The following is a 12,577-nucleotide window of genomic DNA, read 5'->3' as shown; positions in this document are numbered from 1 at the left end:
TAGTGGGGCCAGCTGTGACAGGACAAGGGGTAATGGTTTTAAACTAAACCAGGGTAAGTTTAGACTAGATATAAGGAAGAAATTCTTTACAATGAGGGTGGTGAAACACTGGAACAGGTTGCCCAGAGAGGTAGTAGAGGCCCCATCCCTGGAAACATTCAAGGCCATGTTGGACGGGGCTCTGAGCAACCTGATTTAGTTAGCGGTGTCCCTGCTCCTGCAGGGGGGTTGGACTAGATAACCTCTAGGGGTCCCTTCCAACCCAAAACATTCTATGATTCTATGACTATATGATAGCCCATTCCCTGAAACCTCTTCACCAGAAACAAACCATGAAAGTGATACACATAAAGACAATCAGTATTTCTTCTTCTTTCCATTTCTACATTGAGGATGGCCAAAAACAAAGTCATATTGAAGTTGCGCCAGGGCAGGTTTAGGCTAGACATTAGGAAAAACTTCTTCCCCGAAAGGGTTGTCAGGCTCTGGAATGGGCTGCCCGGGGAGGTGGTCGAGTCCTCATCCCTGGAGGTATTTAAAAGAAGGATAGATGAGGTGCTTAGGGACATGGTTTAGTGGTGGGATGTCAGGGTTAGGTTAACCTTTGGCTTGATGATCTTAAAGATCTTTTCCAACCAAAGTGATTCTATGATTCTATATTTCTGTTTCATAGCAAGAGACAGTACTCATGAAAGGCATGATCTTTAGGCAACTGACAGATACATTTTAGCTTCAGCACATGTTGCTATTTCCAACTATACATCACCGTTTGCCATCTACTGTTCACAAAATTCCTAAATTTTACAAAAAAGCTCATTTCAGAATATAAATAACTCAACTGCAACTACCTTTTTAGTCATTTTGCCTTCCTGAGCGTGTAATTTAACTCATTCCTTGTTTTCTCCATCTGCAAAATGTATGCAACCATGTTTTTTATGCCACACACTGTCACCATAACTTTTGCTTGTATGTCAGTGTATTAGCCACTAATTTTATTAGCTTCACGTCCCTTCTAGCTTGGTATGAATCACTGCACAAGAAAGCTGCATGTGGAAGATGCCTTTATGGCTTTTCCATGTTTCACTCTCCTAATTGGTATTCCAACATTTAGCCTGCTTTCTGTGTCCTTAGTTTTCATCTCATTTTGCGTCCCTGCTTCACCCAGCACAACACTCTCCATTCTTAGCACTTAGATTTCTTCTTCCACACTCCCACCCTCCGTAACACCCTATTCCCCTCCCTACACTACTTTTCATCCCTGTCTGAACTGAAATTAACTGGATTTCTGCAACTCCCCCATTCTGAAAATCAGTACCACTTTAATTTGGGGGTATTTTTGTATTTAAATTATCAAGGCCATATAGGGAAACACACCTCAACATGTACAAGTGGGGTAACTTCCCTCAGTAGTAAACAGCTGGCTCATATATAATACAGCCTTCATTTATTCCCATCCATTGAAGTTCCATGTATAATCTTGCTACTATGACCAGTCCCAGGAAAATTAAACTCGGATTTACAACCAAACGTGAAGCTATGCCTTCCTTCATGGCAAAGTGCAATAGACAGTGTTTACTATTTGTAATGCTTCACTGACAGTAAACTGGCAGTAGGAATACAGTCAAACAGGATATTTGTTTTCTGTGTACACATTCAGCTTTTAAGCTTTCACCTTTATGTATTTCACTGATGTATATACTTATCTAATACATTTATACACACACACGTGTACACCTCTAAAAAACAAACTCTCTGCTATTTCTTCACTTTGAAAAAATTTAATAGTCCTTCATTATCTATCATTTTACACCCTTCAACCCATTCCATTGGCTGTCAATAGCTATTTCATCATAGCATACAGATTAACATCCTTCCTTCAACTCTTTTGGTGTTCTCCAAAATTATCAGTGCAGTTTTGGGGGGCTTTGCAGGGGAGGAGGAGCAGAGAGAGAAAAAGAGAGGAGCTGATTCATTCTTTGGTTGTTGGTTTGGGTTGTTTTTTTTTTTTTAAAGCAAATTACTTCAGCATCCACTTATGAATTTGTCCTTTACATCAGTAATATTCTTTTTTTTAGTGGATAGAGAGGAACTTTCAAGAAACGTGTTTTATCCACTTACCTGCCTAGTACCAAGTCCAGCATTCCCAAACCAAGTCAAGCATTCCTAAAGCACTAACTTCAATGCAGGGCATGGGGGGCGCACATGCTGCAACAACCAATAGTTGGAATTATGTTCAGTTAACCAATAACTGAATTGTTGTCTCACTACTTCAACATCTCTCAGACAGGTAATTTTATCTACGCCCAATCAGAGCAACTATTTATGTTTAATTCAGTGTGATATTTGTAGACAATACCAAACTGGGAGGATCGGCTGAACACCACAGGGTTGTGCTGCCATCCAGAGGGACCTTGACAAACTGAAGAAATGGGCTGACAGGAACCACATGAAGCTCAACAAGGGGAAGTGCAAAGGGTTGCACCTGGGAAGGAACAACCCCAGCTATATGAGATTACATGCTGGGGGCTGGCAGGCTGGAAAGCAGCTTTGCTGAAAAGGCCTTTGTGGGTTTTGGGCAACACCATATTGAACACAAGCCAGCAATGTGCCTGTGCAGCAAAGGTGGGTAACAGTGTCCTGGGCTACATTAGGAAGAATGCTGCCAACAGGTCAAGGGAGGTGATCCTCCCCTTTTATTCAGCACTGTTGAAGCCACACTTGAAACACTGTGCCCAGTTCTGGGCTCCTCAGTACAAGAACGATACAGAGCTACTGCAAGAGAGTCCAGCAAAAGTCCACTAAGATGATCAAGGGACTGGAGCATCTCTCATGAAGGAAGGCTGTGAGAGCCAGGATGGTCCAGCCTGGAGAAGGGAAGGCTCTTCTCTACATGTATAAGCACCTAATGGGATGGAGTGAAGGAGAGCAAGACAGGCTTTTTTCAGTGGTGCCCAGTGACAAGACAAATGGCAATGGGCACAAACTGAAACACAGGAGGTTCCTCCTGAACATCAGGGAACACTCTCTCACTGTGAGGGTGGTCAAACACTGGAAGAGTTAGCTCAGAGAGGTTGCATAGTGTCTGTCCTTGAATATACTCAAAGCTCAACTGGACACAGTGCTGATCAACCTCCTTGAGCAGTGGGGTCTGGGCTACATGTTCTCAAGAGGTCCCTTCCAACCACAGCAAGTCTGTGAGTCTGTGATGTTAGCCTTGTGTGGATATAAAGACAGAGCCAGACTCTTCGCAGTGGTGCCCAGTGACAGCATAAGTGGCAACAGGCACAAACCAAAATATGTGAAATTCTACTTAAACAGAGTGAAAAACTTAGCACAAGCGTGATCGAATACAGAACAGGTTGCCCAGGGAGGTTGTGCAGTGTCCATCCTTGGAGATATTCAGAAGCCAGTTCAACAGTGCCTGAGCAATCAATTGCAGCTGAACCTGCTTTGTGCAGGGCCATTGGAGCAGACAATCTTCAGAGGTCCCTTTCAACCTCCACAGTTCTCTGATTCTGAGCTAATCCTACCTACTGCTGTAAGTTAAACACTCCAGCTGCACAGCTAAACACACAATGCCTGGACATGTTCCTACGTACCTAAGGCTCAGTCTTTTGTAAGTTTTGGAATTAAATTTGTCTAAGGTGAAGGGGTGTAAGCCTGAAAGATAACTGATATACTACATCCCTCATGAAAAGGGGGAAGGAGACAAGAAAAAGCCATATTCAAGTGGTTCAGCTATGAGAAAAGTTGCAGGATGATTTTGGGCAGTGTCTGGTTTCAAGCAACAGGCACAAAAAACTAATTATCGCATACATTAGCATGACAAAAATTCCTCTCAACCAAGACATCTCACCAAAACATATCAGTTTTAGTACCTGACCAGCTTTAAAAACAGCAACATATCAAACAAACATGGAATTACAAAATTAACTGAATATACTGTAGCACTTATCCACAATGAAGAAATTAGGTAATTTAAGGATTGTTAATCAAACAAGCAAATGGCGATTAACTCACGCTAACCGTCACAATCACTCATGCCAGCATGCTTGCCTGGCTGCTAGATTCCTAAAATCCTGTTTGCAAAACATAACAAAGTAAAGATACTAACTAGATTGGTTTTTTACATCTCCGGAATTGACACAAGGCTCAAGCATGTAACTGAACTGTACTGTGATGAACCTGAATGTATATCACAAGCAGAATTAAAAACTTTCAACTAGCCATTGAGCCAAGTGTATGGCATTGGAAAGGCAGAATTTTTGCCCAGGTTCATTGGAGTATGGAAAAAACAAATCCTTTATTTCACAGGATCTTTCTTCTACCTGCTTCCATATGCAACGCCTTTGACACTGTTTCCCACAACATTCTCCTAGAGAAGCTGGTGGCCCATGGCTTAGACAGGCATGCTTTTTGCTGGGTAAAAAAACTGTCTGGATGGCTGAGCCCAGAGAGTTGCAGTGAAGGGAGTTAAATCCAGTTGGTGGATGGTCACAAGTGGGCTCTTTATCAATGATCTGGATGAGGGGATCAAGTGCACCCTCAGTTAGTGTGCAGATGACACCAAATTGGGCAGGAGTGTCGATCTGCTCGAGGGGAGGAAGGCACTGCAGATGGTCCTGGACAGGCTGGATCAATGGGCTGAGGCCAACTGTATGAGGTTCAACAAGGCCAAGTGCCGGGTCCTGCACTTTGGTCACAACAACCCCATGCAATTCTTGGGGAAGAGTGGCTGAAAGCTGCCCAGCGGAAAAGGACCTGGGGGTGTTGGTGGACAGCCAGCTGAATATGAGCCAGCAGTGTGCCCAGGTGGCCAAGAAGGCCAACGGCATCCTGGCTGGTATCAGGAATAGTGTAGCGCACAAGTCTTACAAGGAGCGGCTGAGGGAACTGGGGTTGTTTAGCCTGGAGAAAAGGACAGCTGCCTGAAAGGAGGGTGTAGTGAGGTGGGTGTTGGCCATAGGACAAGGGGAAATGGCCTCAAGTTGCACCAGGGGAGGTTTAGGTTGGACATTACGAAAAATTTTTTCACTGAAAGGGTTGTTAAACATTGGAACAGGCTTCCCAGGAAAGTGTTTGAGTCCCCATCCCTGGAGGTATTTAAAAGACAGTTGGACAAGGTGCTTAGGGACATGGTTTAGTGGTGGAATGGCAGTGTTAGGTTAACAGTTGGACTTGATGATCTTAAAGGTCTTTTCTAACCTGAACGATTCTATGATCTTAGGGTCCAGTTCCCTACCCAATGACCACACAGACCAGCCAGTTCTGTTACTTTTGATGGAAATAAACAGTCTGATCCACGCTCCTGTGTCACCCTTCTTCCTCAGTAAAAGACGTCTTCTCATTAACTTACTGGGTGAAACAGCTTTTGATAAGCACAATGTTTGCAAGAACACTCCTTGAGCAGATTCTACTACATAACCACTACAGTTTAGGAGGCAGATAATAAAGGCTATAGACTTGCTACATTAGAAGTTCATATACTTACAAGATGATACTAAGAAATCATAAAATGAATGGTAATTTAACACCTTTACAGCTATGATCTATCAGTGGAGACTTCTTAAATTAATGTCACAATTTCATTATTGCAGTTAATGTTCTTTGCAAGTGTAAATCTAAAACAGTAAGCACCAGTAGTGAATTACATGGTTTAAACTGACCACAAAAAACCAAAGCTATGCTACAAACCAACTGGAAAATGTTTGTCTTCCAATTAAATTCTATTAACTTCTGACACACTATGTAATTCTCTCAAGGACTCTGTGGAATTCAAGAGTCCTACGTACTTTCTCACACCAATTCCTACTTTTCCTCACATGCAAAAATTCAGTTATACCCCACCAAATCACTAGAACAAGAGAGCATAAAATATAGTCCAGTATAAGAGGCCTTCAGAGGTTCTTCTGCAGACAAGAACCTAACTGCTAAGACGCCATTCTAAATTAAAATCCACATTGGAATCATACTATCACTGTCTTAACTATTCCACTTAGGTAGATACATAATTATCTATTTTGTTATATTACAGAACCGTACAAGCTGAGAAATAAAACGTCCAGAGTTTTTATTTACTATTACACAATGAAAATGTGCAAGACATCAGTAAATATGAAGTTAGAGAAAGAAGTATCTCCATTTAGGAAGCACATTATAAAACAGAAAGACAAGCAACATAAGCCAGAAATTTTTAGTTATTTTAAACCCTGAATTGTAATCAGCCATTTTCTGTCTCCCTTGCAAGACAGTACTGCACATTGACAAGGTTGCCCATGACTATATAGAAAATAAGATGGTAATTTGAATAAATGAGAAGACATACTCCACTCAAACTAGCATACATTAGTACTTTGCGTAACACTGGAAGAAAGAAGCTCTTTAGCTAATCATGGGAAAGCTTTAGTCACACAAGCTCAAGGTACGAGCCTGATCCAATAAACTGCAAAGCCTGCTCATAAAGCTTGAGTTTCTTGGTGATCAAGTAGTTTGCCTATGTCTTAAAACATGTCTGATTAAACAGTGCAAAATTTAGATAAAATGCAAGCATGTAACTTGTCCAAAGTTGCCAGCTAGAGAGTCAATAGCTGGGTTAAAGAACCTGATGCTCCTTTTAAAAAGTTTAAAGCACCATTGTCAGGCCTTGTTAAAAGACCTTCAAATCATCAGCCAGGAGTATATTAATGCTCCATTTGTCTTATTACTACAGAAGTGGAAATGTGAGGTCAGCAAAGTTTAATTGTCCACATCTATATCCGTATGTGGCCTGAGAAACCTAATTCAAAATGTCAACATACAATACTAGAAAAGCCAATACACTCACAGCAAGACGGAATCTCATTAATGCTACCAGTGTTTAGATAATCCAAGATGCAAACACATTTCACCAATTACAATGACTGGGGAAGTGCTTTTTAAACAAACCCTGTAATATTTAAACTGCATAGCTTGCACAAACATAACAAACTTGATACTTTGATATGCACATTAACTACCAGAACAAAAAGTTGATTAAAAGACTAAAAAAAAAAAAAAAAAAAAAAACAGAAAAGAGAAAAGAAAGAAAAGAGTAACTTTCTGCATGCTTTGACATTAACAACTGAGGCTGGATATGAGAAGAGTTAATTACCTACATCTACAGAACAGAAGTGTACCAGATTACATGCTTGATCACACACTTTATCTACATGATGGTTTGGTAAATGAAGAATCTACAGGATCGTTTCTTCTATATCCTAAGAAAAGGAAAGGACCTCTATACCCCACCGCAGACAACTGAATCTCAACCACCCAAATTAGTACCAGGCAGCTATGATTTCCAGCCTCCCCTGTCAAAACAGTGGACTGCTCTTTGTAATACCCACACCTTACAATATTGCTAAAGCTGTCAGGATACTAAATAGTAGTTATTGGTGGAAGAGTTATCTGTTAAATACCACTCTTCCACACAGAAGCCTCCATACCCTCACAGGAACACAGAATATATTATCCCAAGAACTGGAAAACATCTTCCAGGTTTCATTTATTTGATACTCAATATAGAAATCCAAACTAGCAATTGTGTTTAATCAAATTACAAGCAAGGCACTGATTTACACAACTAGAAAATACTCTATTAAAACAGAATGAAATACACTAGAAAAACAGCACGTGTTAATTTGCAGCTGGTTAAAATGCACAAAAGCCTGCAGTCTTCACTACATGAAACCAACTTTCAATATTAGAGTATTCTCTCCCCACCTTAATACTAAGCTGTCAGATGTCCCCTGAATGCTATCCACTTCTTTTTACTTCTGGTATAAAATGAACTAACCACTACTTTGAGTCTCACCCCTCACCAGCAGGGAACCAAAATTTTCTAGCTTCAAACTACACAAGACTTGACATAGTTGTTCTTCCAAAGATGCTTTGTGGGAGGCATCTCTGGACTGTCAAATGGTGCTCACTGTGGCCTCTGCACTGAGACCACTTGCTGAACAAGTGAGAAGAAAAAACACAGCCTGCTACGTCTGCTCTGCTATACACAACATGATTAGCTAGCATGGAAAAGTGCTAAATAACTACCGGCCATTTGTGTCATACTTGCCTCATAAAATAAGTGCCTTCATATTTTGGAAGATCAGATTTTTTTATTGTTTCTGTGTGTTCAAATTATAAAATATCAATGTCCACAACTTTTACTCAACAACCCAAATTAAACAAATTACATAAATCAAGCTCCAGTAAATGAGAAAGAGAAGGAGGAGGACAGGAAGAAAAGAGAACAAATCTTTGAAGGTCATCACCTCTGACAGATAAATTAGTTAAAACACACATTTTTTACCCTTTTCTTCCAAATTATCAGCCACACTAGCTATGGGACAACAAACATTTGAGGAAGAAATAATTCATCCTGACAAAATTATTTCAAATAACTAACAACAAGAAAATGAACTTGTCCAGAGAAAGGCATGCACAAAAAGCCACAGCATTTTGTTGAGGCTGATCTGAAAGAATACACAAAATAAATTATTTGAAAATAGTTGTCAGATACAAAAGTTTTCCATTTAAAAAAAAAAAACAAGACAGAGCATTCTCATTATGAAGTACTAGCCACTGTTTTTTAGGAATTGTTTGATAGAAACATTTTATTGACAAAACTTGAGGAAAATTATGATTTTTTTTTTCCACTAACCTCCTATATACAGAGTCCATTTTGCAAAAAAAGCCGAGCTGGTTGTACAAACTTCTTACAAGAAAGCCAGGTCTTAATCTTTAATAGTCTAAGCAGCAATTTTATTTACAACATAAGTAAAAACTCAGTAAGCTCATCCAGTAATTTATTTTTATCACAGATATGGGTTGATTCACTTCTGCATTTTCCTACATAATTCTTAAAATGTTTTTAGCATAATCTGTAAGTAGGTGCCATCCAACTCCCTAGATTGTTTGGTAAAGCAAATTCAGAGATGTATGATACTATAATAACGCACAGTTCACGACTAGCTACAGCAATGACCTTCAGGTAACCGGAAACAAGCATAGTTTACATGTCCAACTATTACTGAGCACGCAAGCAGTTAATTCTCAATGTCATTTGTTTTTGCACACTTGTGTTTGAATTGTTCCTTTAAGAAGAGTCTACATGCAAAGTGCATCTGCCTAGTTTATGTACCTGGCTTAGAAAAAGATCCTATTTATCAAGAATTCCAAATCTGTTATTTATGTTATTTGGCCCTATTAACTGTTAAATGTATGGGCCGCAGTGTTTTGTATTTGTGATATGAGGCATTTAAAAGCCAAATCTCATGGTTAGGTATACATTCATCAGACATCCAGAAGTCATCAGGAAGAATCAATTAAGTTTAAAAATGTTAGGAATGTTCAAGTATTTAATCCAATATAAAAATTTAAGAAACCAGGAATCTGGATAGGTAACCATATTCTGCAGCTCCTAAAACCATCTCAATTTGACTATAAAGCTCTTTAGAAGTTTGACAAACTTCCAAGTTCACATTTCTATGTCTTGGTCCTACCCTTACAGCAATTAATTCCAAAAATATAAAAATTAACTGTTTTGAACCCATAAATATTGAAAAGAAAAATGACCTGAATTCATTCCATAGACATTCCTCTCCCACACCAGGCACCCAGCATGCAAAAACATCTTGAAATAATTGATCTGGGACAAAGAGCAGGAAGGAAAAAAAAAAAAAAAAAAAAATTTTCTCATTTTCATTTGCAACCCAAATTTCCATAGTTTTTCCATATTCTGCAGCTCCTAAAACCATCTCAATTTGACTATAAAGCTCTTTAGAAGTTTGACAAACTTCCAAGTTCACATTTCTATGTCTTGGTCCTACCCTTACAGCAATTAATTCCAAAAATATAAAAATTAACTGTTTTGAACCCATAAATATTGAAAAGAAAAATGACCTGAATTCATTCCATAGACATTCCTCTCCCACACCAGGCACCCAGCATGCAAAAACATCTTGAAATAATTGATCTGGGACAAAGAGCAGGAAGGAAAAAAAAAAAAAAAAAAGTATTTTTCTCATTTTCATTTGCAACCCACATTTCAAGAGTTTTTACTTTCTTTTTAATGAAAACACAGGTATGAAATAATCCATAGCCCCAGTTGGAAGCACTGTGTTATAGCCTTCAGCAACAGCAGTAGCAAGTCAGACCTATCAAGTTTCCACAGTTGCTAACAGCAGAAACCTAGAAAAAAGTAAGTGTAGGGGTAGCTTATAATTATAACTCTCCAGAATACCATCTCAGTCTTCAGCAATGTACAGATGAAGGAACCCTTTGACGAAGAGAACATTATTGCATTCTCTGGACTTTGACAGATTTTTTTGCCCATGATTTTGAACCTTTGTAGGCCCTTAATATCCAAAGCATCTCATGAGAAAGCATTCCACAATCAATAAAATGCTAAGTGATGTACCTCCTTCTGTATGTTTTGAATATTTCACATTTTAGTTTCACCTGACATCTCATGTGCACACTGGCAACAGTTAACTATCTGCTCATTTACCTTCAGACCACACATGACTTAACAGATCTCTATCATGGTCTCCTGCAGTCACCACTTTTCTAAGCTGAAGACTCCTAGTCTCCTCACAGAAAATGCAGTCCGTACTTCTGATCTTCATTGCATCCTATTTCTGGATCTTCACCAGCTACAGCAAATTACTTTTAGTCAGGGGGAAAGGTACCAAAGCTGTAAGCGCTATTCAAGATGCAAGTAAACCATGAATTCACACAATGGAGTAAGAACATTCTCAAATTTGGGTGTAGTCCTCACGGAGACTGGAAAGCAGTTTGGCCTAGAAGTCAGTTTTTAAAAAGCTAATTTACAAGCACCTAGAAGTTCGGAAAAACACTCATGGCTAAAATGCAGCTTACGATATAATATTGCTGGGGATACAAATAGCAGGTGGTGGATGTGAACTGCTTCCTGATTAAGCACTTCTAAACAGTTATGCCAAGTCTGTTGTTTCTGCCAATATGCATTTCTCAAGAAAACTCCCTAACTATGTGGCACATTATTAACTGCCTTTACAGATCTCCTCCCAAAAGATATCTTTATACCCTGGATTTCTCAACTCCTTAACATCAAAACACACATACTCTTTTCAGGGATACACTATAGTAATAGTGATAATATTTTTCGCAAGCCACCACTACATGGCAAATCCTTTATCAGATGCAGAACAAGGACAGGACAAAAAAAAAAACCAAAAAAACAAAAAAAACCCCAAACACTTGCAAATGAGTCTCTATAACCTGAAAAACAGAAAGATGTACTTTTCCCCCCTCAAAGCTGCTTATGGTGCACCTGAAACAGTATTTCTGCACCTGTGATAAGGTTGAGCTACTATTAAGCTTCACAGTGAGCACCTCCTCTCTCATAAAAGATTTTTGTAATTCCAAGATTTCACGTGATTCCCCTGCCCTTACACCTTGTTCTAAATTACCATAGACCCAATACCTAGTGGCCAGGGAAGAGTCACGCACGTCTTGTCCTTCTGCTGTTATGACTGAGAGTATGCACACTAACGGGAAGCACGTGACCAGGAAGCACAAGCAGAGCAGAGTCATACTGTGCTTCTGTGGCCTGCTACAATGCTCACAGCCATGGAGAAAGCATCATTTGCTCAGCTCACATGACCAAAAGCCTCCTCACTCCAAAGCGATCACAAGCCACTGACATTGGCGTACCATTTAACGCCAGAGGCAGACCACTTAAAATGAACTCACGGACAGGTATCTGAGAACCGCATGGCTCTAATCCACACTATTGCAACAGACAAAAGGAGCAAGAAGAAAGAATCAACATTGCGCCTCTGGTGAGCTCAACATCGCATCACGCCGCCATGCAAAAACTTCAATGAAAAGTAAACTACATAGCTAACATTTGTACAGCAGGAACCCGCAAAGATTTGTGTCTCAATAAATCCAGAAGATAATTCCACAGGGACAACAGAAGAACACTGTGAGCTTAGAAGCTTCACCAACTCAAACATAAGCCAAATATACAACCCCAAAGGCTACAACCAGTTAAGAAAAAGGTTTGTCTCTACTGTCACTTAATATTTTTCCAAATATTAGGTGTTTTTACTGATCTCAGTTTTGAAATATTTGTCATCATTTATTCAAATCAAATACTCTAAATACTTCCATCCGAAATCAAACCCAAACATGATAAGTTTGATTCCTAAAACTTACGGAGTTTCTTAAATTCTTTTATTGATACACCTTTATTCATAGCTCAGTTTTCAGACTTCTACACATTCCCCCAATTTTAATTTTAGTTTTAAATCAGAATTGTCCTCTTTTTTTCAAAGCAGTTTATGATTATAAACAATTTATCCAGCTCCAAAGCCATAGGTTCATTTACTATTTTAACAACTCATAAATTACATTTTAAGCAAAGAAATAAAATGTGAAAATTAAAAAAATCTGACCCACCACAGTAATTTTTGTCATACAGCACCTATTATGAATAGGAGTACTTACCTAGGTCTTCTTAGAGGCACACCACCTGCTAATAACTAGCATTTTAATTTTCTTAGACAAAACCCAGCAG

General features: G+C 39.2%; 1 protein-coding gene across 5 annotated transcripts in view; it reads right to left on the bottom strand.

The window, feature by feature from the left end:
- Positions 1–12,577, bottom strand: part of KDM4C (lysine demethylase 4C) — a 290,608-nt gene that overhangs the window by 274,033 nt on the left and 3,998 nt on the right. Inside the window, exon 1 of one of the 5 annotated variants that reach the window (XM_035893605.1) lies at positions 9,589–9,675. The exons of 3 other annotated variants lie outside the window; for them this stretch is intronic. The gene's annotated coding sequence lies outside the window, so the exon portion shown is untranslated. Of the gene's footprint in view, positions 1–2,118; positions 2,203–9,588; positions 9,676–12,577 lie in introns of those variants that run through there. One more of the 5 variants, XM_035893600.1, reaches the window with a different exon arrangement.

Source organism: Egretta garzetta, unplaced genomic scaffold, assembly GCF_000687185.1.
Source record: "Egretta garzetta isolate BGI_Z169 unplaced genomic scaffold, ASM68718v1 scaffold250, whole genome shotgun sequence".
NCBI classification, from domain to species: domain Eukaryota; kingdom Metazoa; phylum Chordata; class Aves; order Pelecaniformes; family Ardeidae; genus Egretta; species Egretta garzetta.
This window is presented reverse-complemented; position numbering and strand designations above follow the sequence as displayed.